Raw genomic sequence first — 25,298 nt, 5'->3', positions numbered from 1 at the left:
AAAGGCCAGACCCAAGCTTCCTCATACCTGGTAAAGACACATATTACAATAGCCAAAGTTTGGTGCAAAGTTCCAAACTTCCTGACCTTACAGTTCTGCTACTGGACCTCTGCTGTCACTTGGCAATTCTGTCCAGATCCTCACAAAAGGTACAGCTTCCCCACTTAACATTAATGTAATCTGTTTTACAGCAGAGGAAAAACCCACACCGTACCATTAGCCCGAGATCAAGAGAGAAATTCTACGCCACTGTTCTTTGACATCCTTCCGCTTCTGTAATGAATGGGGGCAGCTGCCTAGCTCATTCATCCTGCAAGCGGCCGACAAAAGAAGTGGATGGACATCTCTAGACATGATGCTGCTGGATAAAATATGTGGGCAGCACCAACCCCAATCTTGTAATGCACATTTGCATGGCACTCTTGGAAGTGACTGCCAGCGTCCATTGATGCTTTGAGGGTAAAATAAAACATGAAACCAGGAGTGAAGACAGACATAGTATTCAGAAGAACACAGTGTGTTTCTCAGTTGTAAGGCAAAATAATAATAATAATAATAATAATAATAATAATAATAATAATAATAATAATATATTATTTATACCCCGCCCATCTGGCTGGGTTTCCCCAGCCACTCTGGGTGGCTTCCAACAGAATATTAAAATACAATAACCTATTAAACATTAAAAGCTTCCCTAAACAGGGCTGCCTTCAGATGTCTTCTAAAAATCTGGTAGTTGTTTTCCCTTTGACATCTGGTGGGAGGGCGTTCCACAGGGCTTCTTTCAACCTGCATTTGTCATCAACAGTGCTGTTTCCATCCTGCTGCGGTTTTATTTCTGCCAAAAACTACATTTTTTGTATTGCTGTCTGCTATTCAGTGTAAGTTGTGTAACTTAGATTGTAAGAGCTCACCCATACTTCTGCTTGTCCCACACTTAGAAAGCCTGGGTTTGAGCAGTTTTCTGTTGGGGGGGGCAGAACTGACGTGATTGGTCAGTTAGTTATATCTATTGGACGTGGGTGGTGCTGTGGTCTACTCTAAACCACTGAGCCTCTTGGGCTTGCTGATCAGAAGGTCGGCGGTTTGAATCCCCGCAACAGAGTGAGCTCCCGTTGCTCTCTCCCAGCTCCTGCCAACCTAGCAGTTCGAAAGAATACCAGTGCGAGTACAGTGGTACCTCGGGTTACATACGCTTCAGGTTACATACACTTCAGGTTACACACTTTGCTAACCCAGAAATAGTGCTTCAGGTTAAGAACTTTGCTTCAGGATAAGAACAGAAATTGGGCTCTGGCAGCGCGGCAGCAGCAGGAGACCCCATTAGCTAAAGTGGTGCTTCAGGTTAAGAACAGTTTCAGGTTAAGAATGGACCACCAGAACGAATTAAGTACTTAACCCGAGGTACCACTGTATGTACAATAAATATAAATACCATAGCACACTGTAAGCCTCCTGTGACCTCATTCCAAAGAAGACGAAACCCTGGAAATGATCATAGTTTGGAGAACTGGAGTGGACATAATGATATCATTAATTAATTCTCTGTATCAGGAAATCTAGCATATCAGAGACTTCGGCATGTTAGCTTTCCAGATGCAGCAAGATTCCAATGTGGAGGGAAAAGGTATGACCTCTGGGAGATCTGCACCATTTGGAACAGCTCCTTTTTTCCTTTTTTAGTTTTCTCTTCAGAGTGGTGTGCGAGAGCGCTGCACTCACTGTCAGATCGCCCTTCATGCGACCTCAGCCTCGGGATGAACTTGTAAGGTGTCCTGTAAACAACAGCAAGCTGAGGGGGAAACCAACTTGGCATGTTTCTCCTGGGTTTCTGTCTCCGTCTAAAAGAGCTCGACCCATTTGCAAGAAGAAAAAAGCATGCATGAGACCCAAAACAAGCAAACCAACAAAACAAAAAGCAACCGGCTCAATCATAACCTCTTTGCATTCCTATCTGTGTTAAGTGAATGAGGCAACGGGGAAGTCACAGGGCGTTGAGCTCAGTTTTGCTCCTCTGTCCTCCATTTTGTTTACCGCCACACGAAATACCCCAAAGACAGCTCTCTCTCTCTCTTCTGAGGGAGCAGGGTTTGGCAGAGTTAAGTCAGCCATCCAGAAAGAAACATGGAGTCCTGTCAGGTCCGATCCGCCTTCAGCTCTTCATTCCAAATCGCATTCACCAGCCTTCGGTGTGGAGAAAAGTACCTCAGAGGATGTGTCGAGGTGAAGACTCATCAGACATGTTGCATCTCAAGAGTCGCTCTAAATTATGCACCTGAGGTCTGCTCAGTAGCAGGTGCCATGAGGGCTGAACCACAATCTCCCGAGAGGGTTTCAGGAAGCAAGTTAGCTGTGCAGGAGAAGGAACTTGAAGCAATCTACTAGGGCTGTGTATGAACCAGTGGCGTAGCGTGGGTTGTCAGCACCCGGGGCAAGACAAGTGATTTGCGCCCCCTAACCCATGGATTTGCGCCCCCTAACCCGTGGATTTTAGCACTCAAGTCTCTTCCACTAGAGAGCTGCGAGTGCGAGCGCGCCCCCCCAGGAGGTTGCGCCCGGTGCGGCCGCCCCCCCGCACCTCCCACGCTACGCCACTGGTATGAACACCAGAGGCGCTGGCTTGGGCCCAAGATTGGGGGGGCCCAGCATTGCATTGCATGCCTCAGGTTCAGGTTGCCCTCCAGAATTGTCTCTGGGGGTTCAGGAGAACCCCTGGATGGGGAGAGGAGAAAGGGGGTGATTGCGTCTGGCAAGCTGGCGTGCTTGCACAGAGAGAGCAATGGGGGAAGATGTTGAATCCCACCCCTGGTCTCCCCCTGGAGATGCCCAGGGACCTTCTACATGCCAAGCAGCTGCCCTCCCACTGCAGCCCTTCCCCAATTCCATGTCACCCAGTGCAAACCTGGTTAACGGCTACGAAAATAAACAAAGAGTGCACTTCCATCCATTTTTAATGCCCTTTCATCAACTTGAAGCTACTTTGATGAATTTTAAGGTGCTTTAATGTGCTTTCCCAAATATATATATATATAATAACCTGTGGTATTTTTAGAACCATTTTTAGGATGAGACGACTTAAATAAATGGCAGAAATGTGATAGTATGTGAGCGAGCGGAGCCAAATTAATGTTCCCTTAAGTGGAGGACATAAATCCAAAGGGGAAATCCATTACATGATTAACTTTCATTTGGGCTGCCTTTTTGGTTCCCAGAGTTAAGCCTAACAGAGTTGTGCGTGATGTTTTGGAATGATTTTAAAAGGGTTTTGTTTTTGTTTTTTTAAAAGCATTTTATGCAAGCATGACATTCCATTCATTGCAGTTCTAGAGAATGCCGCATTCGATGAAGTTTGCATCGGTTACATGGCATGGATGTACCTGTCAGGAAACTGCCATCGGAGCCAGAGGCGGAGGCAAGGCTCCAGAGTGATGCTGGAGAGGGGCCCAGCAGGGAGAGAGGCAGCCCATCTGCTGGGGAAGGAAATCAGCGTAACACCAGGGGTGAAGGGGGGCAGATGGGGGAATCGGCAAGGGGGCTCCAGGACTCCTCACCGGAGACCAGCGGGGAGAGCACGGGTCCTCCGCTGCCCACACCCACCCTGCGCAGAAGACTTCCGCACAGGGAGAGTAGGCAGAGACTTGGCGTCAAAGAACTTCTTTGCTGGAAGAAGTTCAAGAAACGCCCACTGACGGATTCTGCCAGTGACTGAAACAGCCACGAAGTGAAGGGCTGTCCAGACAGAAAGGGTTTAACCAGGTAACCTAGCCAGGAGTGGTGGCAACTTACGCACGAGCAACCCCTATAACCATTACAGTACCTAAGCAAGCTCCAATCTTAGAGCCCATGTTTGAAGTTATCTTTCTATATTTTCTACCCAAGAGTATTCTGCCTGTGTTCTCATTGCTGCTGTGCTGCTTAGATATATGCATGAACCTGACCTTTGGAACATTTTGTAAGTAAAGCATTTTAAACTTTTTTTAAAGAAAAGTTTGCATCTGATAAAATTAGTGGCAGGATAATAGCATATTGATGATAGTCCATGTGGTTTGTTTGCAGAAGATTTCAAGTTCAATCCCTGACATCTCTAGTTAAAACGTGGGGAATCTGTGGCCCTCTGGATGTTGTTAGACTTCTTAACTCCCATCAGCCATAACCAGCATGGCAAATGGTCAGGTGTGATGGGAGTTGGGAGTCTGGCATAATCTGGAGTGTCACAGGATCCCCATTCCTGAATTAAAAGGCACAGGTAGCTTTAAGGTTAAATGATAATGGGGAAGACCTTCTGCCTCAGACCCTGGAGAGTTGCTGCTATGTAAAGGTGTAGTGGTCATGTAGGATTGCTATGAGGAATTATGAAAAATGAAGCAAGCCATTGTGTCAGCGGTGAAAGCATCGCTTTGACTAGGTTTGGGTCATTGACATAATTTCTGATTGATCCCACAAGCCTCTGCATCTCTGCCCCATTTTCTCTATGCCTGACAGTCACGTATAAAGCATTCTAGCACAGACCAGTTGCTTACCAGGCATCCTGGGTACATAAAAATAAGAAGGTAGCTTTGATGTAGCTCTTGCTAATCTTTAGGTAGATCTTAGGGCCAGGAACAGACTTCACATGGAGGTGGTAAAATGCCTGTCTTTCTTTATTACCTCCGGGGTTTGCTGATCAGCAGTGGTGGGCAGGCGGTGAGCGATTGGCAGAAGTGACCCCCCAAAAGAAAGCTAAACAACTTATTTTCTTAATTTTGGGTTTAAAAAAATAGGGGTCTTATACATGGGGGCGTCTTATACACGGAAAAATACTGTATATACTAAATCCAATGCAATTGAGCCCAAGAGAGGGTCTTTTTGCTTCTTGCTTCTAAAACACCTTTGGAGCAGTCCATAAATTATAGCTTGTCCATCCTCACCAACTCCTTCAGGCAGCATGCTCTTGGACTCTCCATACTCACCAGAACAACGACACAACAGCAGAACAACCAGCCAACTACAAGTCCCATGCACCCCACCCAGCATGGCCAGCAGTCAGGAATTACGGGAGTTACAGTTACAGTTCACCAGCATCTCCAAGGCTGCAGCTCTCCCCATCCCTGGCTTAGAGATGATGGGTAACAAGCTTATGTATATACCATTATATCAGAAGTGATGGTAAGCCTTGTGTCCAGCTGCTTGAAAGCAGGATGAACGTGGCAACAACGCACCAAGTGTACAAATTCTTTGGCAACCTGCAATGCGCAGCTGAAAAACAGCAGGGTCACTCAACGAGCCTCTGTTTTCAGGGAAAGGCCTTCAATTTATAAAGCCAGTGAGCTTGCAATATTAAAACTTCCTGTCCTATTATGGTAATGGGAAACAAATGAACCTGGATTTCCAACAGTGAGCAAACTGTCCTCCCTCAGAAGCTTCACACACATTAAAATGAGAGCAAAATAATTCAGAGCCAATGGTTTGTCCCCGAGGGAATAAACATTTCATCTGTTTCCTTTTCTTTTTTTCATTCCTAGGAAAAAGAATGCACACCTTTGTTTAAGTAGGTGAACTGAAGGCTCATGCTACATTAAGTATGCTCATAAATTAAAATGATACCAACCCATGAATATGCATCAACTCCTTTGCAAGCGAGGTTTGTTGCTGGTGCTGTATATAGGAAGAGTGCATCTGATAGCTGGGTCCTGCCGCGTTACTTACAAAGTGTCAGTATTTGATTTTGTTTCACTGTCCCACCAATATTACGGGCTCCACACGTTTTCTCCCACTGAAATCTTGGAAAGAACAGAAGCTTATGCAGGGAGAAAATGAGGTGGATTTTTTTTTATTAGGCCAGTGTCATGGACGCAAGAATACAACCTAACTACTAGGGCTGGGCAATATATCAATATATTGCCCAAAGCTGGTTTGAAGTCCATATTTTGATATTGATTTCATAGTTTTTGACCTGGCAATATATATATCGCAAATCATGATGTGGATGTGCTGTGCAAAAATCACAAAGTGATTTTTCCCTTTGAATTATTATGTTACATGAGTTATTATTTCTAAAGCCATTGCTCTGCCACTTCTGGTTCATCGTTTCGCAGAGGGGAAGGTTCTGGTCCTCTTGTTAACAATGAGCAAGGAAAGCCATTGATTGCTTCTGTAGAATAATCGCAGTCGCATCTTAAAACTGTGCAAGTCAGCCTGCTGGTTTGTTTCCAGGCAGAAAAATGATTGCAGCCCTTGTCTGACAGACGTGATTAATAACCCGGCAGTTGCCTTTGAACTAGATGCAGCACTTGCCAAAAAAATCGGAAGGAATTGGAGGAGGAGGAGGAGGGCGATTGTGGCAGTGACAGTCATTTCGCAGCCAGACGACTGTTACTTTGTGATTAAAGAACAAACACAATTACATGGAGGGCATGCAACAGCAGAAGCACTCTCTTCCTCCTCCACTTCTGCCTCCCTCTTCATTCCAGACCCTCCTACTTCTTTAAAGCCCCTTTAGATATTTGAAGATGGCCATCATATCTCCCCTTGCTCTCATCTTTTCCAGGAAAAAAAAAATACCCAACTCCTTCAACCATTCCTCATCAGACTTGGTTTCCAGAGCTTTGATCATCTTGGCTGCCTGCCTTTGCACACCTTCCAGCTTGTCAATAAGGTAAGGGTAAAGGGATCCCTGACTATTAGGTCCAGTCGTGGCCAACTCTGGGGTTGCGGTGCTCATATCGATTTACTGGCCGAGGGAGCCGGCGTTTGTCCCCAGACAGCTTCTAGGTCATGTGGTCTCTGGTGAACCAGAGCAGTGCACGGAAATGCCGTTTACCTTCCCGCCAGAGCGGTCCTATTTATCTACTTGCACTTTGATGTGCTTTCGAACTGCTAGGTTGGCAGGAGCAGAGACCAAGCAACGGGAGCTCACCCCGTCGCGGGGATTTGAACCGTCAACCTTCTGATCAGCAAGCCCTGGGCTCTGTGGTTTAACCCACAGCTTGTCAATATCCAGCTACAAAACCACTCAACTGTTACCTCATCCAGCTCACACTTTACCAGCTTCTCCTCTAGAATATCATGGGGAACATAGATTGAGAGGGTTGGTGGTTATCCCTTTTTGCCCTTCCTAAATACATACCCTAAAAAATAAAATTTATTTATTTATTCCCCAACCATCTGACTGGGTTGCCCCAGCCACTCTGAGTGGATTCCAGAATACAGTGGACGCTTGGGTTGCGAACGTGATCCATGTAGGATGCATGTTTGCAACCCGCAGTGTTCACAACCCGCAGCTGCGTGTCTGCAGACATGCGGGTTGCGATCCGGCGCTTCTGCGCATGCGCAAAGCATGATTTAGCGCCTCTGCGCATGTGTGACCGTCGAAACCCGGAAGTAACCTGTCCCGGTACTTCCGGGTTTTGGCGGTCCGTAACCCGAAAAAACGCAACCTGAAGTGTCTGTAACCCGAGGTATGACTGTATATAAAAACATAATAAAACATTAAACATTTTTTTTTAAAAAAAACTTCTGTATACAGGGCTGCCTTCAGGTGGCTTGGGGTGGGGGGCAGGGTCGGATAACTCCATACCCAGCAACGTTTATCTGATGAAAATAGGGACAGCCTAAGGAAAAGCAGGACATTCTGGGATCAAAACAGAAACCAGGACAGTTTCTGTAAATCTGGGACTGCCCCTGGAAAATAGGGACACTTGGAGGGTCTGTAAATGTCTGCCCTGCTGGTCCTCACTGATTCAGAAAAGCCTTTTTGTTCTCCTGTTGCCAGTTTCAGTCCAATCACATTGATACCACCCACAAACACCCTCTAAAATGTCTGCTGTCTGAGCTTGATAAATAAACAGGCTGTGGAATTTCATAAACCTCCCACTTGCAATTCCCAGCTAGAAGTGGCTGAGGATTTTCCAATCCTCTCAGTTCACCCTGGAGTGGGAGGTTTGGTCCTGTTCAATCAGTGCTAAATTATGACCCTTGCTTGGAGTTTATTCTCGGCATCCTCTCCAGACAACCAAGAGCATGATTTTAATGGCTTGCAGCAAGGACCTTTCTCAATAAAGAAATAAGCTTACAAAAGTCCCATAGCTTCTAGTATAAACACAACTTGCCAGAAAGGATCCCTATAGGGCCCAGTGGAGACGCCCCTTCCCAGACTTTCCCACCTTGATGTGCATGTGTGATAAGCATAATTGATTTAATTGAAGGTTTAAAAATGTGAAATGGCAAAATGCTGTAAACTGAATGTAACATTTGATCATGTGGTGAAGGTATTGAGTTGCAAATCTCCATTTTGAAAAGGAGTTGCCTTTGTGCTTCTGTTTCCCGAAGCCCATGGAGTGAGAATGTAAATGAAGCTCTCCTGAAGGGAGAATAAACAGCCTAAGGCCAATAGAGGCTGCAATGCAGGTTGTGGGGGAAGAGACAGACCTCTGTTTCTAGACCTGTTTGGATTATTTCCTATTTTCTAAATTACTGAGCCTGTGCTAGACGGAACAAGACATTGTGTGAATATTTTGGGATGCATGTTTGATGCTTATGTTCTGTTTTTGAAGTGTTCTGCCAAGTAAAAGTTTGAATAATGTTTTTGTGGGCCTGGATAATGATTTCTTCCAAAAACATGAGTCAGTTCTTATGCTTCCAGTCACTTCAAACTGTGCAATATTAATATCAGCAACCGTGTGTACACTGCTCTTCTTAAAGTAAAGAGTACATGTCTGACTACACTCAGCTTTCCCTGGCCTGTGTATCACAAAACCCAGGAGAACATGATCACTTCCTCCCAAGTTTCCGAGTACCGTACTTTCACTTCATCAGGCAGTTCCTCACTGATGGTGAGGACCAGGTCCAGGATAGATGTTCCCCTTGCTACTCTTTTTACCTTCTGGAGAATGAAATTGTAAGTGAGGCAATGGAGAAATTTGTTGGACATTACACTCTTGGCAGAGTTTGAGTTCCAACAGACATTGGGATAATTGAAGTCTCCCATGACTACTATGTATAATTTTTGAATGCACATGAAAGTCTAGAAATAGGTGTGGGTAGGTTACTGGTGGGGGGGGGGCTGATGCCCTCTCATTCCCTGCCCACCAAGTGCCACCCGTGTTTTCCAGTCGGAGTAATTCTGAAGACCCTACTGACGGGCTGTTCTAACTCTTGAGTGCATCAGATCATGGCAAAGCAGCTTCAGCTCACTGTGTTGTCTTTCGTTTGGGAGTGTGGATGCTAAATTTTCATGCCATTGAAATTACATCATGGGCTCAAAGCTCTTGCAGTGCTGCTGCTTTAGACAGTGGCTGTCCTAAAGGCCACTGGAGGAGAAATAAAGCTTGCTTTTATGTCCACCTCCCCCACCCCACCATTCTTATTCCAAACGCTTGTACCAGGTTTCTGTTTACAGAGAGAGAATCGGGAAGAGGGGAGCAACAAGGAGGAGCCTGCTTATGTAACCTGACATGTTTATCTTGGACTTTTTAGCCCTCCTGGCAATTCCCTTTGGAATTCACGTTAATGGCCTGGGTTTGTTTCTGCTGAAATCACCGGCAGCAAATCCATGCCCCAAAGGAACAGCGCCAAACTATTTAAACTCAAGAGACAGCCTCGCTTTTGCCTAATAGTTTCATCAAAGCCAATTAAGCAATTTCTCTTGAAGTCCTCCCCTTCTCAACTCTACCGGGCTTGAACCATAGCTGCAGCTTTGCTTTCTTCTTCTTCAGAGAATCACAAGTGAGCGCGGAGACTTAACGAAACAGCCCCTTTCTTCCTCTTTTACACTGGTCCTTAAATGCTGCTTCATAGATGCGTGCAAATGGCGTCAGTCCATGACTGTCTTAGGGACTGGCCTTCTATATGTTAAGATGTGAGATAGCTCATCTCTATCCCCCGTCTGGAGTGGAGATTTGACTGACGTTCAATCCCAGGCATTTTACAAGTAGGGGGTTGGTAGGATTCCTGCTTGAGAGAGAAAAAAAGTGAATGCAATTCAAGGCTGCAATAACAGAAGTCTAGTGTCCAGATCAAGGGAAGTAATAGTACCGCTGTATTCTGCCCTGGCCAAACCACACTTGGAGCACTTTGTCCAGTTCTGTGTACCAAAGTTTAAGAAGGATATTGACAAGCTGGTAGGTGTGCGGAGGAGAGCAACCAAGATGATAAAGGGTCTGGAAACCAAGCCGTATGAAGAATGGTTGAAAGAGCTGGGTATGTTCATGCTAGAGAACAGAAGACTGAGAGGTGATATGATAGGTATCTCAGCTATTGGAAGGGCTGTCCCATGGAAGATGGTGCAAATTTGTTTCCTGCTGCTCTATCTGCCTATCTATTAAAAACAAATAGATTGATAGCACAGCACCATCCCTATATATAAATATAAAACCTATTGAAAACATACACATAAACATGTAATGAAAACAACACAGCACCAGCCCTTTCATTAAAAGCAGTAAGTGTGTGGATTCACAGAATGCTGCGTGAGATAGTAAGTCTGCAGGCTTGAGTTTGCTAGCTGATGCAACTGGCTGATGCAATCAGCCTGCAATACTTTCTATGGAAGTGCTGGGTCAGAAAAACTCAGCAATGTGCTGTCAGTTGATTGGCTGTCATCGGATTAAAAGGGAAACCTGTCCAGCAGTAAGTGGGTGGTGTAGAAGAGTGTGGTCATAGAGAGATAGAAAGGTTTTCCTATTTGCCTTAAGGTGCAGCCAGGTACTCTGTTTGACCGTATGAACTGCTCGTGTATTATAACCTGTAGATTATTGTATATGTTTGTATATGTGTGTGTGTGTATATATATATATATATATATATAGCTCACAATAAATATACTGCACTGCACTGAAGAACCTGGAACTCTGAGCATTTCTGCTAAAGTGCCGTGGAGAATTTGCGACAGTCAGTTCCCCAAAGTCTTCACCAGGTGGTGGAAGTACAACAAGGATAGAGCCAGTCTGGCTTCTCTAGGGAGGGAGTTCCAAAGCCTGGGAGCCACCACCAAGAAGGCCCTCTCCTGCCTCCCCTCCACAACCAAGTGTGCCTGTGAGGGTGGTGGGACTGAGAGAAGGGCCTCCTTCAAAGATCTCAAAAGGGCAGGTTCATCTGAGGGAATACAGTCTTTCAGATAGCTTGGGCTTAAGCCACATAGGGCTTTGTGTATCCTAAGCAGAACTTTGAATCGTGCCTGGAAACAGACTGGGTCGTCATATGCTCTCCATAACCAGCCCTGGCCAACTGATCACTTTTCAAATACGAAACCACCCAGGTAAAAGGGGGGTGCGGATGGGAAGGGTTGTCAGAATTCCAAGCACTCCTTTGCAAAGCTCTTGGCGCTCGGGGGGGGGGGGGGAATCCCATGCCTTCCTTTTTGTTGGAATAACGCAGTCAGCAAAATCTCTCCTGCCTTGTCTAATCTCAGATCCATGGCTGTGAAAATATGCCCAAAGGGGGGCGGATGCTGAAATTTGCAATAAAAAAACCCCCAAACACCTTGTGCGGCAGACAGCGGTGACGCTACCAAAGCAATACATACCTTTACAGAGCGCTAGAGGCAAGGAATGAGAGTCAAATAAATCCCCAGCAAAGATCAGACAAGACCTTGCCCTGTCACTTTCAAACAAAAGAGAGTTAGCTCAGGGTACCGAAAACCTGCAACAAAAGTCCCCTTTGGATTTATAAATTCTACCTCTCCGTCTCCACCCAAGCCCCAATGATTTTTCATTCTTAGTATGTTTCATAAGCCACTCATTCTCTCTCACTTCAGGTCTTCCATAACCTCTGCTGGGGAGAGAGAGTTTATTGCAGGCTGCACAGGGAGGCGAAGGGAGCTTGGGGCGGCGGGTGTGTGTGTGTGCATTTCACTTTATCAAAGCATTTTTATTGCTTTCCTTCCCTCCCCTGCCTCGCCTTGCTTCCATCCTTCTGAAATTTCATAAAAGCGCACCCTGTCAATCTATGAAGTGCACATACTGGGCTGTGTATGTGTATATATATATTTTTAAAAAATCACAAAGCGAACGTTTCACTGTTTTTGCTATAACAGCTATTGTTGCTGAATTAGATTCATCCCAGATGCTTTATTCAATGAGCTAGGCAAACAGCAAAACTCATTTAAAAAAAATTTTTTTTTTACTTAGTACTTTTGTTAGGAAACCAGAAGCATTTAGGAATGAAGTTATATGGCTTTAGCAGAAATGTTATAAGGAACTAAGTACAAATAGATTGTTAATGCATTAAAGGGAAAAATAAGGTTAGAATATGTTAAGATAAATACAGGACAGAAAATAGAGGAAGATGAAAGGAATTGCTGAAACAGTTAATTGAAGTGGAATACAAAAAGGGAGGTGTGAGGAGGTCGTGGAAACAAGTGATGAAAGATAAGATATCAAAATTACTGGATGTGTTTTTAATTGTTTTGTTTTGTTTTGTTAATTTAATGTCTTTTGTAGTGTTTTTTGTTTTTGCAATGTATTGTTTTGTCTTGTTTAATTTTTCTTCTTCTTTTTGTAATCTTTAAATTGTTAATAAATATTAATTTATTTTTTTTAAAAAAAGGAAACCAGAAGCATTTTTATTAGGAATAATAGGCAAGGAAATACCCAAGAAAGACCAAAAACTGTTCAGGTATGCAACTGTCGCAGCAGGAGTTTTATTCGCACAGAGATGGAAACGACAGGACTTACCAACGATCCAGGACTGGCAGACAAAGATGGTGGAATATGCTGAGTTGGCGAAATTGACCGGGAAAATCCGAAACCAGCGGGATCAAACGTTTCAAAAGGACTTTATAGAGTATTTGAAAGATAATTGTAAACACTTAACAGCACTGACAGGACTGATCTAAAGCCTGATAGTTTATAGAAAGCACTGATTTACAATTAATATAATTAAGTGACTATTGGAATTGAATAGAGAAGTAAAGAGGGGAAATTGAAATGCAATTTAAAAAAAGATATAATTTAAGGTAATCATGGGCCGGGAGGGAGGGGAGTCGAGTGCTCGTGAGAGTGGAATATAATGTGAAAATTTTGAATGTGTTATATTTATATAAAATGGAAACTTAATAAAAATGATTAATTTTTTTATTAATATTATTTACTTGAAGCCACCCGTTTAATCCACCCCCCTTGGGAGGTTGCAGACCATATTTTTTTCCCAAGGCATTAGGGCCATGCCAGCCATGAGGCAAGGTGAGGTGACTGCCTCAGGTGGCATGATCCACAGGGACAGCAGATCCAGCCTCCAAGGAATCAGGGTTGTAGGAAGGCGGGGTGGAGGGGGCGGTCGCCCTGGGTGCCACTGTGGGAGGGGTGATAAGATGGCCCCTGCCTCCCCCCAGCTGTAGAGCGGCGGAGGGTGCATGCAGTCCGTATGGGATGCTGCTTGCGTGGCAGTCTATACAGTCGTTGTGCAAGCAGCAGCCCGTACGGCTGCCACGTGCGAGTGGCAGCCCGTAGGGACTGCGCATGTGCACATGTGCCCCGGGTGCCAGAAAGGGTTCCTCCGCCACTGCAAGGAACGTATCGCTTGCTGCTGCAACTGCATGCTCCTTGGAGGCTGGATCTGCTGTCTCCTAGCAGTGGTCCCAGCGCTGCCTCTACAGCAGCATCCTGGCAAACAGGATCTCTTGATCTCCTCCCACCATTGTAGATCTTCACTCACCTGGTCTTCCTTGGTAGAGAGGGATCTCCTGATCTCTTCCCACCATTGTAGATCTTCACTCACCCGGTCTTCCTTGGTGGAGAGGGAAGGCACTGTTTTGTGGCTTTTGCCTGAGGTGCCAAAATGTATTGGGCTGGCCCTGTAAGGGGTCAAGTGGCCTCTCTGCGCCAGGGTCTCCCGCTGTTTTTGCACTACAACTTCCTCCTCCTCCTCCTCCTTCTTCTTTGGCGATCACTCGTAGCAGAGCAAGATTGTCTTCCATAAACACAGTTATAACAGTGGGTCCGTAAGTGACTGTGGAGGCCAATTCTGGATCCCCACGTCCTTCCACAGTGGGGACATAGGTTTCCAGGCGGGAGTTGATCATGTTGAGGGTTTGCCAAGCGTGCCTTCCTCCTAGCACATTTCTCCCTTTCATCCTGAGTTTGAGTGTCTTCAAAACCCATGACACCTTTGGCAAAGACTGTTCTCCAATTGGAGCGCTCGCAGGCCAGTGTTTCCAGTTGTCAGTGATTATACTACATTTTGAAAGATTTGCCTTGAGAGAGTCTTTAAGGCTCTTCTGTTGACCACCAGCATTACGCTTTCCATTTTTAAGTTGGGAATAGAGTAGTCGCTTTGGAAGATGACAATCAGGCATCTGCACAACATGACCAATCCAATGCAGTTGATGTTGAAGAATCATTGCTTCGACACTGGTGATCCCCAGCTCACAGGAGCAGAGGTCAGGGATGATGGGAACTGTAGTCCCAAAACACACATCTGGAAAACTCTGCTCTACCCTATGTGTACCTGTTATGTTTCCAAGGGGTTGCTCATGAGCAAGCAGGCAAATATCTCCCTGCCTGGCTGCGAATACCTGGCTTGGCTGCCAAAGTAAACTTTATCTGTCCGGAGTGCCACTCACCCGTGGCTGACTCAATCGCTGGCAGAATCCGTGAGTGGGCGTTTCTTAAACTTCCCCCAACAAAGAAGCTCCTTTACGCCCAGTCTGCGTCTTCCCTCTCTGCGCGAATGCCTTCTGTGCGAAGAGGGCGTGGGCAATGGAGGACCCCTTCCCTCCTCGCTTCTCCCAGGCAAGGAGTCCTGGGACCACCTCGCCACTTCCGACTCGTGCACCTCCTCTCCACTGGAGCTGCGTTTATTCTCTTCCCCAGAAGATGAGCTACTTCTCCCGATCCCTGGAGGCTCTCTATAATCCATCTGGCTTTTGCTCTCTCCCTCCGGCACTGATGGCAGTTCCCTGACAGTACCCAAGCTGCATGGGTCCACAGGCACCCCTAGTACTTCTTTCTTTGATTTTGATTTGGAAACCAAGCCAGGGTGCATACAAGCTGTGTGTGAAGAGCCTCACTCTGTGTGATGGGGGACCTTCCATTTTGCAGGGTTCCTGATCGTGTGCATGCAGCCCAAACACCCACTGCTCTTTTTTTAATTTCCCCAGTGTCTATACTGCCAATATTTAAGAGTGCTAGTCAGCTAAGTTTTACTCAAAGTAGACACACTGAAAATGGTGTACATGACTCAGTTAGACCTATTAATTTGAATGGGTTTGCTCTGAATCGAACTTAGCTGAGTACCACCCTAAGAGAAGAAAATCATAGTGAGCAGCATGAAATCAACAATAAAATTTCATCCATAAAACTAAATCCAAAATGTATCACAAATCAGTACATCAGATTAATACATCAACATCGCTGGGAAACTCCTCAGGGAAAACCTGGTGCGTACATAAGCTCTGCCTGTTTTCAGATTAATGAGAAACAGTGGTATGGTCCCCATTTTCTCTCCAGATTTTATTTTATTCACCTATGACAGGCACTTAACCAGATATTTTGTGGTGAGAGGGCCTGTCAGGATCCCCTACAGCAGTGTTTCCCAACCTTGGGCCTCCAGCTGTTTTTGGACTACAACTCCCATCATCCCTAGCTAGCAAGACCAGTGGTCAGGGATGATGGGAATTGTAGTTCAAAAACAGCTGGAGGCCCAAGGTTGGGAAACACTGCCCTACAGTACCCAGCCAGATACTTCTGGGTGTCCTGGCTCCCACCCCAGACATGATAGCAGAGTCTTTTACTCATGAGTAAGAGAAATGCCTTTTTAAACAGAGTACGCTGGTATAGCAGTCAGAAATCCAAAGCTCAAAACGCTCTGAAATCAGTGAAGTCGTCCCAACAAGTTGTCATGCCCAGCCAGCTTTGCAACCAAGGTGAGGCACATGCCCTCCTTGCAAGATTTGTTGTTGGCAGTTGTCTGTCTCAAAATACAATGGAGTGCACCTCTAGGGGTGACTTCAAACCACTGGAGAATCACAGTACCTGCTGTGTCAGCAGAGACTGGTAATTAAACGCAGAGAGAGCGAGAGAGAACAAAGCAGTTTAGAAACAGATTCGAATTTCTTTAAAAAATCAGTTACAGTGGACGCTCGGGTTGCAAACGTGATCCGTGCGGGAGGCATGTTTGCAACCGGCAGTGTCCACAACCCATAGCACAGTGTCTGTGCATGCACGGGTTGCGATTCGGCGCTTCTGCACATGCGCAAAGCGTGATTTAGTGCTTCTGCGCATGCACGAGCGCCGAAACCCGGAAGTAACCGAGTTCCAGTACCTCTGGGTTTCAGTGCATCCGTATCCCGAAAACGCATAGCCTGAAGCATCTGTAACCTGAGGCATGATTGTATAAGGTTGATCCTGGGACCTATGCATATCCCTGCTGTATTTTAACAGCAAACTCATTTTCTAAGAGCCGATCCTTCTATAGCCAAAATGACGTCATCTATGCATAGCTGTCAAGTGTCCCTTATTTGAAGGGACAGTCCCTTATTCCAGCGCCATGTCCCGCTGCTGTCCCTTATTGATGGATGTCCCTTAAATGTCCCTTAAATGATGTCCCTTAAATTTCAAAGGAAGCAGCTCCTCTCCCTCCCTGCTGGCCAGGGAGGAGGGAGGCTCCAACTGTGTTGCTTGGCTGTGCTGCTCAACCAATAAGAAGTCTAAGAACGACTGGGGGGGGGGTGGAGCTTGCATGCCTTGTGTGTGGCTAGTTAATGCAAGCTGAGGGGGGTTTTGAATGCTGGATGCCATTTTGTTGCACGTGCTGCTGCAAACTTTGCAGTGCAAAGCCAGGCTGGGGAGCCATCTTAAGCTGAGGCTGCATAGGCCTTGTGGTGCATGTGATTCAGATTCTATTCAGTTGAACCTCTGGTTACAAAGTTGGTTGGACTGTTCTCAAAGCTACCAGCATGAGTTTGACCAGATTGCAGGAGGACAGGAAGACTGGAGTGCCTGGAACAGGTGAGGCTGCAGGTCCCTTATTTTGGCTGCTGGTCCCTTATTTTCAAGGCTGCTGGTCCCTTATTTTCAAATCTGTAAGTTGACAGCTATGCATCTATGGGAAAGTGTGAGGCATCAGTTGGGGACCTCTCAGCCCAGAGAGACTGAGCATGCTCCAAGCGCAGGGACTGATGGCTAACTGTTGAGAGGAAAAGGGAAACCAAAAGCTGTGGAGAGGGGAAATGGAACGGAGTGATTCTGGAAAACGGCATGGCTGGCTGAAGCTATGAAGCACCATTTTGTTGTGACCTTTTGCTGCAGGCCAGACTCGTTCCATCTCTTTGCTCACACAAATTTAGAGATGGGGCCCAGGGACCCACACCTGTGTCAGGTGCATGCCTGCGCAACGGACCAATGGGGGAACAATGAGATGCACCTCCAAGCAAGGCAGCACTCCCGGTGGGAAGTCTGGGCTGCTCCAGATGTGCACATTTGTTTACTCGTTCCTTCGCCCACCCACACAGGCACACAATTACACGTTAGCTTCCACTCTGCCTGCTGTGCACCGTATTAATTTGCTCTGTGGTAGCCTGGCCTGCATTGATAGAGAGGCAAAGGAAAAAAGTGGGTGGGTATTTATGGTTAAAGAGACAACAGAAATACATAATTGTCCTATAATATGTCATCGACAGCTCAAAACGAACTTGCCAGCTGCAGCACATGAAAGAGCAGCCTGCACACTGTATCTTTAGCTGGAGACAGGAATAGATGCGGCCATGATCCCATCTCCAAGACTCTTTTCAGAGGTGAACCCTCCTCTAGGAGTGGGCTGAAACCTGAAGAATAGCAACACATAAACATAAACACCAGGAACTCTTTAAATGCAGTTTTGAAAAAGATCTGTATCCCCCACCTCCTGCCTCCGCACAATGCAAAATAGAGAGGATTCCACTATTCTTTCATTTATGAATCACTTTGCTGCAGCATCTCAAAGCAATTTCACAGAATCATAGAATTGTGGAGTTGGAAGGGACCCTGAGGAGCATCTAGTCCAACCCCCTGCAATGCAGGAATATGCCACTGTCCCATGCGGGGCTCGAACCTACAACCATGGCATTATCCGCACCATGCTCTAACCCAGGGTTTCCCAGCCTTGGGTCTCCAGCTGTTTTCGGACTACAATTCCCATCATCCCCGACAACTGGTCTTGCTAGCTAAGGATGATGGGAGTTGTGGTCCCGAAACAGCTGGAGACCCAAGGTCGGGAAACGTTGCTCTAACCACTGAGTTATCTGGGGTATTTTTGCCCAGTCCTCTCTTAAAGCAATCCCAGTTGTTGGCCATCACCACCTCCCGTGGGATTGAGTTCCATAGTTTAATTCAGATTCACTGGAAGCCCTTCACTTTCCCCCCATTCACTTTCTCTATGCCATCCATAATCTTATAAAGTTCATATCACGCCGCCTCTTGCCATTTTTATCAACTAAATGCTCCAACCTTTCATTCGAGAGAAGTTGCTCTAACCCCTTGATCATTTTGGATTTTTCCTGAACCTTTTCCAAGTCCACAATATCCTTTTTGTGGTGAGGTGACCAGTATTGCAAATGCAGTCGCCCCTTCCATGTGCATAACAGCATTATAACAGGGGCAGCTTTTATCTTCAGTTCCTTTCGTAATGATCTTTAGCATGGAATTTCACATGGCATGCTGTTGATTTTAGATACATTTTTATTTGTTTTCATCTTTATTTAAAGTATGAATTCTATTTTTTTTTTTTGCAAACCACTTAGAGGTTTTATTTACAATCAAGCGGCATACAAGGTCTCTTAAATAAATAGGAAGGACTAACAGAAAATTGGGACTGCCCTAGATAAACAGAGTGCTTCATTGACAGCCCATCAGGCATTCCTGCTTTGTAGACTGGTCATTTCCAGTATCTAGAGTCTAAAAACCTTTGGAACATAGGGACACAGGAAGCCAATTTGTACCCATTCAAACATAGGCATCTATTTCAGCATTGTACACACATGAGGTGGGGCTCAAATGCAGACCCCCCCCAAGTATCCCTATTTTCCAGGGACAGTCCCGGATATACAAAAGCTGTCTCAGTTTCTCATGTGATCCTGGAATGTCCCGCTTTTCCTTTTTTTAAAAAATAAATTTTTATTGATTTTCCAACATATATTAAAACACAATACAACTGACAACACATAAACAAACAAACATATAAACACGTATAATTTCATAACCTCTTTTTCTTAAACCTTATTTCAACGACTTCCCCATACCTCCCTTTTCTGCATCCCTGTTTTAAACTTTTCCAGCAACCCCTAATTTCAATTACTTATAATTCACTTTCTTTAATCCTTTTTCTCTTACCCAATTATTTGTCACTGCAATTCTGTTTTACATTACCCATGACATTTTAGCACTCATTAATTTTACAACAGTTCTTAAGATAAACTTTAAATTTCTTCCAATCTTCTTCCACCGTCTCTTTCCCTTGGTCGTGGATTCTGCCAGTCATCTCAGCCAGTCCCATATAGTCTATCACCTTCGTCTGCCACTCTTCCAGCGTGGGTAGTTCTTGTGTCTTCCAATACTTTGCTAAAAGAACTCTTGCTGCTGTTGTAGCATACATAAAGAACGTCCTATCTTTCCTTGACACCAATTGGCCCGGAATGTCCCGCTTTTCCTTGGGACGTCGCTATTTTCATCGGCGAAATGGTAGAGGGTATAGAGTTAGTGATGTCTCGAGCCAAGGAGATAAGGAACTATGTATCTGAATAGGGAAGTTTTTTTTAAATGTGTAATGTTTTATTATGTTTTTATATATGTTGGAAGGCGCCCAGACTAGATTGGCTGGGGCAACCCGGTCAGATGGGTGGGATATTATTATTATTATTATTACAGTCATATAATAATAATAATAATAATAATAATAATAATAATAATAATAACAACAACAACAACAACAACAACAACAACAACAATTTATTATTTGTACCCCGCCCATCTGGCTGGGTTTCCCCAGCCACTCTGGGCGGCTTCCAACAAAGATGAAAGATACACTAAAATGTCACATATTAAAAACTTCCCTGAACAGGGCTGCCTTCAGATGTCTTCTGAATGTCAGGTAGATGTTTATCGCTTTGACATCTGATGGGAGGGCGTTCCACAGGGCGGGCGCCACTACCGAGAAGGCCCTCTGCCTGGTTCCCTGTAACTTGGCCTCTCGCAGTGAGGGAACCGCCAGAAGGCCCTCGGAGCTGGACCTCAGTGTCCGGGCAGAACGATGGGGGAGGAGACGCTCCTTCAGATATACTGGACCGAGGCCGTTTAGGGCTTTAAAGGTCAGCACCAACACTTTGAATTGTGCTCGGAAACGTACTGGCAGCCAATGTAGGTCTTTCAAGACCGGTGTTATATGGTCTCAGCGGCCGCTCCCAGTCACCAGTCTAGCTGCCGCATTCTGGATTAGTTGTAGTTTCCGGGTCACCTTCAAAGGTAGCCCCACGTAGAGCGCATTGCAGTAGTCCAAGTGGGAGATAACCAGAGCATGTACCACTCTGGCGAGACAGTCTGCAGGCAGATAGGGTCTCAGCCTACGTACCAGATGGAGCTGGTAAACAGCTGCCCTGGATACAGATTTGACCTGTGCCTCCATGGACAGCTGTGAGTCCAAAATGACTCCCAGGCTGCGCACCTGGTCCTTCAGAGGCACAGTTACCCCATTCAGGACCAGGGAGTCCTCCACACCCGCCCGCCTCCTGTCCCCCCAAAACAGTACTTCTGTCTTGTCAGGATTCAACCTCAATCTGTTAGCCGCCATCCATCCTCCAACCTCTTCCAGACACTCACACAGGACCTTCACCGCCCTCACTGGTTCTGATTTAAAAGAGAGGTAGAGCTGGGTATCATCCGCATACTGATGAACACCCAGTCCAAACCTCCTGATGATCTCTCCCAGTGGCTGCATGTAAATGTTGAAAAGCATGGGGGAGAGGACAGAACCCTGAGGCACCCCACAAGTGAGAGCCCAGGGGTCTGAACACTCATCCCCCACCACCACTTTCTGAACACAGCCCAGGAGGAAGGAGCGGAACCACTGTATGACAGTGCCCCCAGCTCCCAGCCCCTCAAGACAGTCCAGAAGGATGTTATGGTCGATGGTATCAAACGCTGCTGAGAGATCCAGCAGAACTAGGAAACAGCTCTCACCTTTGTCCCTAGCCCGCCGGAGATCATCAACCAGTGCGACCAAGGCAGTTTCAGTCCCATGATGAGGCCTGAATCCCGACTGGAAGGGATCCAAATGGTCCGCTTCTTTCAGGCGTGCCTGGAGTTGTTCAGCAACCACTCGCTCAATCACCTTAGTGATACTTAGTGTCAGGTCACCAACATCCATAGAGGTAAACACCAGGTCCAAGGCATGTCCGCGGCTATGGGTTGGGCCAGACTTATTCAGGAACAGCCCCATGGAGGCCATGCTTTCCACGAAGTCCCGAGCGGCCCCTTGTAAGGTTGTGTCGGCATGGATGTTAAAATCCCCTAGGACAACCAAGCTAGGTGTCTCCAGGAGAACATCCGCCACAACCTGAAGCAGCTTGGGCAGGGAATCCTTGGTGCAGCGGGGAGGTCGGTACACCAAAAGGAATCCTGTACTGCCCCTATTGCCCACTTCCAGAACATGCACTCGGAAAACTGGGTCTTCCCAATAGGACGCCTGGTGCAAACTAATGACTTCCTAAAAATCACTGCAACCCCCCCCCTGCCCGCCCACATGACCTGGGTTGCTGGGCGTAAGAGAAACCTGGTGGACAAGCAGCGGCAAGGACAGGCCCATCTGCTTCATCCAACCAAGTCTCTGTTACACATGCCAGGTCAAGTCCTCCATCTATGATCAAGGCATGGATGGCAGTGGTCTTATGAATCATTGACCTGGCATTGCACAGCAACACTTTCAGGTCATGTGGGTATCCCTTGCTGATTCTAGTATCCATCCAGTCAGGACCAGACCCGGAGGCAGGGATAGTCCTCAGACAACGACTAAACCTGCCTCCTCTGTAATGACATGGTCTGGTCTTAGCGTAACTCCTCCTCCTACCCGTGATCACTGAGATCGGTTGTCCCAGTGCATCCCCCCCTGTGGAACATGCCCCAGCCATTTTGTTGGCTGGGACCCACTCCCCGGCAGCCCTGACCCCTCCCCTTAAGAACAAAATAACACCTTCAAAAAAAAAAAAAACCAAATAAAACAATACAAACAAAAAACAATAAAAATTACAAAAACATAAAATCAAACAAATTCCCAGGCCCAATAAACATCCATCCCACCCCCCCATACAAAAAATTCAAAAGAAAATTTTAAAAACATTTAAAAAGCACTCTGCACCCCTCCAGCAGTAACAGCAACTGTCCCAGTGAGGCCCGTCAGGCCCCGCCCTGGGCCAGGTGGTAAGTGGCAGGAAGGAGCAGGGCCCTCAGACACTCATACAGGAGAGTCCTCCTGGGCAGCACCTTGGAAGTTGAATGGAATCCATTCCAGAAGTCCATTCGACTTCCAAAACTTTCGGAAACCAAAGCGCTGCTTCTGATTGGCTACAGGAAGCTCTTGCATGGAAGCCATGGATGCCTCACTGGACATTTGGCTTTCAAAAAAAGTTTGAAAACTGGAACACTGACTTCGGGTTTTGGTCATTCAGGTGCCAAAACATACGAGTACCAAAGCGCTTGACAACCAAGGTAAGACTTTAATAAAATAGCAACAACAACCACCTCTGCCTAGACACTGAGGTCTGGCGGTTCCCTCGCTGCAAGAAACCAAGTTACAGGGAACCAGGCAGAGGGCCTTCTCGGTAGTGGCACCCGCCCTGTGGAACGCCCTCCCACCAGATGTCAAAGAGAACAACAACTACCAGACTTTTAGAAGACATCTGAAGGCAGCCCTGTTTAGGGAAGCTTTTAATGTTTAATAGGTTATTGTATTTTAATATTCTGTTGGAAGCCGCCCAGAGTGGCTGGGGAAACCCAGCCAGATGGGCGGGGTATAAATAAATTTTTACTATTATTTTTATTATAATATTATTATTATTATAAATAGGATGTCCCTATTTTCATCGGAGGAATGTTGGAGAGTGGCCCTCCAGGCTTGTCTGTCTGGCCCTCATGAGTTCCCCCAAGCCACACCTTTTCTTCCCCAGGCCACGCTGTTCACTGGCCTTGCTTCACACCTTATTTCTTGAGTGTTGCTTGGCTGGAACGTATCCTCCTGCTTGCCTTCCTGGAGAACAGAGAGCAGAAGGTGATGGTTTGCAGAAGCTGGCTTACTGTGCAAAGATCAAAATTAGATTGTTGCTCCAGCCACTTTCCTTTCTGTCTCCACTCACCACTGCCATGTGGCCCTCAGAAGTGTTAGTTTCTGTTTCTCACTGAGCAGCTGAGTGGAGTCATAGGACTGTGTTTACATTCCAGTCCAGGCTATTGGAAGTCTCACGGGAGACTAGAGACGGATGTGACGTTACTGTTTCCTGTTTCCTTCGTTCCTTTGTTCAGTTGCTCTCTGCTCTCAGACAGAGGATGTATATTTCTTAGCTGTCTGCGCAGCTAGAAAATAAAGTATAGCAATGTAGCCATAAATCTCATCACTTCCGCATGCTGTTTTGATCCTCTGCTGGGAGGACATGCCTTGGAGCCTCATCAAAGGCTCAAGGTTGTTAATTAACCTTCGGAGGTGATTTCAAAGGCTCCAGCCACTTTCCTTTCTGTCTCCACCCAACACTGCCATGTGGCCCTCAGAAGTTGGCCCGGAAGGGAAGGTGGCCCTTAGCTTCAAAAAAATGTTCTCCACCCCTGCTCTTCACTGACTGGCATTGGCTCAACATTTTGGACAGGAGAAATTCCCAGAGCTCCTGGAAATGCCTGCGATAGGACTTGGGACCTTGTTCATCAGTATCTCCACCACTGAGCTCAGTTCTTCCTGATGGCTACATTTTACAGCTCTGGTATTATTATTTTTTAAGTGCCTCATTAGAGCAGACGGGGCTGAACTGAGAAGCAAACAGTTCCCACTGCGATATTCCCCATGTTTACCCAAGAACTCCGCTGTCTTCAAGGCCTATGTGGGTGGAGATTGATGTAAGTCCGAGGCACTTTGGAGAGCGCAAGCGAGCTGTTGATATTGCATCCTGCCAATTTCCCCTTTTAAATGCAGAGAAATGCCTTTTGCTTTACGGCTGTAACAAAGTGCTCATGGCTGGCACACTTGCGTTTGGAGAGTTCTGCACATCACAACTTTGCAGGAATTCACTCACCCCAAATGTGAGAGTTATATTTATTTATTTGTGGCATTTGCATCATAAGATGTAGCCCCCTACAAACCCAAACACTGCCATATACGAAGGAAAATGTTGCCAGTAATTCTAACGCTCTCATATCAGACTTGCTAACATCTGCATAATGCACATGAATATGCTTTTTTGGGGAACCCCCCCCAAAGACTCTTCCCCATTACGGGAGTCGTTATTGAAATTGGTGGACGTGCTGGAAAGATAAATTTGCTGAAGTTGGTTGCAGAGGACAGAGAATATGCCGATCAGCAAATTTGGCGGTTAAGCGGCTGCAATTTGTTATGTATTGGAATCAACATTGTCCCCAAAGTACTATCCAGCTGTTTGTGTAATCTTTCAGCTTTCTTCCTAAACAATGTGTGTATTTAAAGCATTTGTATTTTGGGTAAGGTAAAGGTAAAGGGACCATTAGGTCCAGTCATGGCCGACTCTGGGGTTGCGGCGCTCATCTCGCTTTATTGGCCGAGGGAGCCGCCATACAGCTTCCTGGTCATGTGGCCAGCATGACCAAACCACTTCTGGCGAACCAGAGCAGCACACGGAAATGCCGTTTACCTTCCCGCTGGAGCGGTACCTATTTATCTACTTGCACTTTTTTGGGGGGGCGTGCTTTCGAACTGCTAGGTTGGCAGGAGCAGGGACCGAGCAATGGGAGCTCACCCCGTTGCAGGGATTTGAACCGCTGACCTTGGTTTAACCCACAGCGTCACCCGTGTCCCCCATGTATTTTGGGTACAATGCACTAAATCTAGTAAAAAAATAAATAAATCAAATACAGCAGGGGAAGCTTTTGGGAATACAGAAAGGTGCCTTATACCAAACACTGGCCCAGTGGCCCAGAGCTTCATCCACTGGCCTGAAACATACCCCAGCCTAACTTGCTATCCTATGCTTTTAACAGCTGCTGGCTCTGCAAGAATTAGCAGGTGAAGCTTTTCAAGATCTGCAGATAAAAACACAATCATTTGCTAATGCCAGCAGATCAAGCTGCCTTTAAAGGCACAGCAGCAAGGGTCAACGAGAAAAGCTAGCAGCCCTCCTTCCCGCT

The 25,298-nt window shown here is 46.2% G+C and overlaps 1 long non-coding RNA gene across 2 annotated transcripts in view; it reads left to right on the top strand.

Annotated features, from left to right (window-relative positions):
- The window catches only part of LOC310766225, an 89,058-nt gene extending 71,001 nt beyond the window's left edge, over window positions 1-18,057 (top strand). Inside the window, exon 5 of one of the 2 annotated variants that reach the window (XR_014549963.1) lies at window positions 18,043-18,057. This is a non-coding gene — a long non-coding RNA (uncharacterized lncRNA). Of the gene's footprint in view, window positions 1-15,501; window positions 15,644-18,042 lie in introns of those variants that run through there. The other variant, XR_014549964.1, reaches the window with a different exon arrangement.
- The last annotated feature ends 7,241 nt before the right edge of the window (window positions 18,058-25,298 follow it).

The sequence above is a fragment of the Podarcis filfolensis genome (genome assembly GCF_964270895.1).
Source record: "Podarcis filfolensis genome assembly, chromosome: 1".
Lineage (NCBI taxonomy): Eukaryota > Metazoa > Chordata > Lepidosauria > Squamata > Lacertidae > Podarcis > Podarcis filfolensis.
Note: the sequence above shows the minus strand (reverse complement) of the source record. Positions and strands in the feature narration are given on the sequence as shown.